This window comes from Tenrec ecaudatus, chromosome 9, assembly GCF_050624435.1.
Source record: "Tenrec ecaudatus isolate mTenEca1 chromosome 9, mTenEca1.hap1, whole genome shotgun sequence".
Classification (NCBI taxonomy): domain Eukaryota; kingdom Metazoa; phylum Chordata; class Mammalia; order Afrosoricida; family Tenrecidae; genus Tenrec; species Tenrec ecaudatus.
The window spans coordinates 138,615,829-138,620,884 of NC_134538.1; positions in this window are offsets into that span (position 1 = coordinate 138,615,829).

Here is a 5,056-nt window from a genome sequence, read left to right on the forward strand (position 1 = left end):
CTTGTCCAGCATCAACAGCTACTTGCCTTCAGAAGAGAGCATCCCTTTTGAGAATCAGAGAACCAACATTCTTCCTAGTGCCTGGGGATGACTGCCTCCTACAAGTTAACATTGTGTCTTCCCTATCCCTTGAATGCATTGTTAAAATCTGAGCCCCAATCCCAATGTCACCGCAAATTAATTTTAAGATTATAATTACATGCTTTATTTGTCTTTTAAATACAACTACATAATTGCTGCAGAGCCTTACTCTGTGTTGAATGCAGGTGGGATGCAAAGTAAAAAGTGCCTTGCTGAACAAAGAAGCGAAGTTTTGCAAATCACAGCTTAATTACTAGGTGCAGGTGCATCAGGAAAAAAAGTATTTTCTAGTGAATATATTCATTCACCTTATTTTGAGTAGGAAATTATAGTTTGTCTAATAAAATGAAGTTGTCACTTTAATTAGCTAAGCAGTTGGTTGGTTGAATAATATCAGACACTTCAATTTCTCACATGCAATGGGCTCTTATGATAGGTGATGTCCTGAAAAGGTGAAGGATATTATTTTTCTCCAACCTTTCTCGGGGTTGAAATCTTATATGGAACATGAGAAATGGGTGACTATTTCTGCAGGACTAGGGCACCCCTCTGCAGCTTTCCCTGTGGCAGAATCGAATTAGCAGAGGTCACTGAAGAGGTTGTTCCAGACAGTGCATATCACACTGGAGCTTCATGCGTGGCAGCCAAAATTTTTTATCACCATTACACACACAGCCACTTAGTGCCAACAGAACTCAAGATTGAATGGCCTACTACTAACACCCATGCTCTCCCACATAGATTTTGGACAGTTCATGAGCCTCGAGGGTCTCACTGAAAATTAACCGGTTAAATTAAAAAATATACACATATATTTAAGTAGATTTACTTTGAAATAATTGTGGACAATGCTTTTCAAAATTGCTTGTATGATAATCTATATTTGTAAACAATCTCATTTTGAAAATATTGCATTTATATATACCTTTAAACCATTTAAAATTGTACAAAATATACAACAAACATTTTTTTCACTTTAAGTATCTTTTTTGAAGGAATTGAAAACACTCATCTTTAGAACTGCCTAACACATATATGGATTAATTGGAGTGTGCAGAGCCCTGTCCTAGTTGGGAGTTGATGGTTTCACTTCACCAGTCTCGAATTGAGGGAGGGGAGACCCTGTAGAATTGCTTTCCGAAGGATTTTCCAGGTAAAACAAATCCTGTATCATTGAGTCAATTCCAACTCACAAGAAATTTATGCGACAGAATAGGGTTTCCAATGTGGAAATTGTTACCAAAGCAGAGTGTGGAGCCTCTGGTGGGTTCAAACTGCCAACTTCCTAGTCAACAGTCTAACACTTGACCTACAGAGCTACCAAGGCTTTCCAAATAAAGATTGCCATCTAGAAAATTCTATGAGACGGTATAACCTATAGTTATGCTATGAATCAGAATTTACTGTACAATACACATCAGCATTTCAAGTATTCTATTTTTATAGTGTTCTACAGCATGGTTTTATTGCAATTAGAGTTTAAGGTGTAAACAATACTTATGGAGTTTTAATTATTTTTATCCTTCAGTGGTCTTTATAAGCTCAATTATGAGCATACTTGGTGTATATTAGGTAACTGAAGCATAGCCAATTTTTGCTTTGCAAAAATATAAGTAGACTCTGATTTTACTTATCTTAGGCTTAAGTATAAATATCAAATGAATATTGTATATTCATGATTTCCTTTTTAAATGTTAAATAACATTCAATATCCAGTAGCAGAAAACATTTGACCAAATAACTTTATATTTTGAGGCAATAAGATCATGGTTTTGTTACATGTTATAACTGACCACAGACAATTTTATTTTATTTCCTTTTTTTGATGGGTCACTTGATGAGAGAGAAAAAGACATTGAAAAGAAACTCACAAAAAAGGAATACATCATTTCTAAAATAAATTGAAAATGTTTTACTTTGATGGAAACTGCAGTTCTATGGTTATTACTCTAAGAATAGGGATTGTAATTTTTATTTAAATGATTGACTTGTTACATTTTCATATCTGTTTGTTTTTAGTCTTTCTTGGTACTTGATCAGGCTATTTTTCAAAGTATTGTGATCCCTAAGCTTTTTATACTATTTTGCCCATGTAACTTTTAAAAACAACAAAACAAAACTATAATATGCTGATGATTTGATTGCTTACCCTCAAATATTTCCCATATTTAATACCAAAATTGTGGTATTATGATTAAATAACAGTAATTGCATTATAGCAAAATAAGTGCCTGAAATATTACCCATTTGTCTATGTATATGGCTTATTCCTGTGTTGGATGATGCCAAATAAGGGGCAGTAAATATTAATGAAATGTTTGTATTTTTAAAAGGTCATAGAATAGAAAGTAGGTGTGAGGTAGTACCGATGAAGAACACAGCTTTCCCCCAGATCCTGGATGCATCCTCCCCCAAACTACCATGATCCGAATTCTACCTTGCAGGGCTGGATAGGGCAGAGGCTGTACACAGGTACATATGAGGGCTGGAGGTACAGGAAATCCAGGGTGGATGATACCTTCAGGACCAAGGGTGTGAGGGGCGATGCTGGGAGAGTGGAGGGTGAGTGGGTTGGAAAGGGGGAACTGATTACAAGGATCCCCATGTGACCTCTTCCCTGGGAGAGGGACAGCAGAGAAGGGGGGGAAGGGAGACTCCGGATAGGGCAAGATATGACAAAATAACGATGTATAAATTACCAAGGGCACATGAGGGAGGGGGGAAAGGGGAGGGAGGGGGAAAAAAAAGAGGACCTGATGCAGGGGGCTTAAGTGGAGAGCAAATGCTTTGAGAATGATTGGGGCAGGTAATGTATGGATGTGCTTTATACAATTGATATATGTATATGTATGGATTGTGAAAAGAGTTGTATGAGTCCCTAATAAAATGTATAAAAAGAAAAGAGGAGAAAAAAATGATTAGGGCAAAGACTGTACAGATGTGCTTTATACAATTGATGTATGTATATGTATGAACTGTGATAAGAGTTGTATGAGCCCCAATAAATTGTTAAAAACAAAACAAAAAAACACTACAATGAGTTGTTGACAATGTGTACAATAGAACACAAATAAGCAGCCCTGTGTCATTCTTACACCTGTTGGAGCTATGTTTCAGTCCATTTTCTACATCTATGGTGTCAGTACTTCCTGCTGAGTATCTTCCTCCATTTCACTGCATTATCAAGCATCCTGTTGTTCTCCTGGAAATAGCATGTCTGAAATGTATGAGATGAAATATCTCCATCCTCAGTAAGGAACATTCTGGTTATACTTCTCCCAACATAGATGTTTGTCCTTTTGGCAGTCATTGATATACTCAATATTCATCACCCAGCACAATTATAATATTCAATATTTTTGGTCTCCCTTCTGAATTGTCCACCCTTTGTATATATATGAGGTGATTGAAAATATCATGGATTGAGTCATGTGCACCTTAATCCACAAAGCTATGTCTTTGGTTTTAAACACTTTTGAAGCATATTTTCCCTATGCAACACACCTTTTAATCTTTTTTTTTACTGGTACTTCCAGGGGTGCTGATTATAGACTCCAGTAAATAAAATAAATAAGTCCTTGACAATTAAAATATTTTTCTGCCTATCCTGATATTGCTTATAGATCCAAAAAATTGAGAGTTTTTGTTTTATGTTAAAGGTTGATCCATAAAGAAGATTTTAGTATTTTATCTCCAACAGTAAGTGCATCACATTTTCTCCAGTATCAACAAAGTAGTTTCATCTCTACATCACAGTCAGTAACCAATCTAGCTCTAAGGCTGATGCTGTGTTCTTCTTCATGTAGATTATTTGCACAACATAAAAACTTTAATAAGGTTACTGAAGGACACACTCTGACATTCCTTTTCTAAGTCAAATCACACAGTGTCCCACGTTTGTTTGAACAATTGCCTCTTGGTCTAGATACAGTTTTTATCAGGATCGAAATGAAGTGTTCCCATATTTAGCTACATGGACCATATTTCATCACATCCTACATAGTCAGATACCAATACATAATCAGTAAAATAAGAGTAAACCTCTATCTGGTGTTATCTGCTTTCAGCCATTATTCATTGGGCACTTTCATTTCACATTTTCAGAGTATGTCATGGGTTCCTTCTTGATGTGCTGCTACAACCATTTCAGCATTATGTTAAACATGATTAAATTGAGTGTGATATTAAAGAGGTTATTTAATAATTTCTACACTCTGTTGGATGATATTTCTTTGGATCTTAATCTCTTCCAGTGGGCTGATCATTATAATGCAGACACAAATCTGATGATTATTTTAGCATAGAATCTTATACCAACACGAGTGACTATCTTCTAATCTAGGATTGGATTTCACTGTTTCTAAACCAAAGTATCCCAAACTAAAACCAAACCTATTCCCTTTGAGTTTATTATTATTAGGACTCACAGTGACCCCATATGGACTTTCTAAGAGAATGTAGCACTTCACAGGAACCGATAGCTTCATCTGTTCCCATCAGAGCTAGCGGTGGGTTTGAACCACTGGCTTGTGGTTATCAGCCCACTGCCTAGCTCACAGTACCACCAGGGCTCCTCAAAGTAAGCATATCAGCTTAAAAAGTAAACTTCCTCAAACATTAAGCAATCACAACCCATCTATAAGTTAAAAAATAAAATAAAAATGAATTAGATGCCATCCGCTGATTTTGACGCATAGCAACCCCATGTGTGTCAGGGTCGAATCTTGCTCCATGAGGTTTTCAAAGGTTTCTTATTCTTCTTGTTTCACCCAGTAGATTTCCAGCCCTTTCTTTTTAGATGTCTCTGGGTTCACTAAAAGCAACCCGTTGGGGATCACAGATGAACAATAATCACTGTTAGCAATACCTGTCTCTAATGGATTGCAGAAAAATAAACGAACCTACTGCCATAGCATTAATTCCAACTCATAGTGACTTTTTCTAGAGCTTCTGAGGCTGTAATTACTCCCCCATT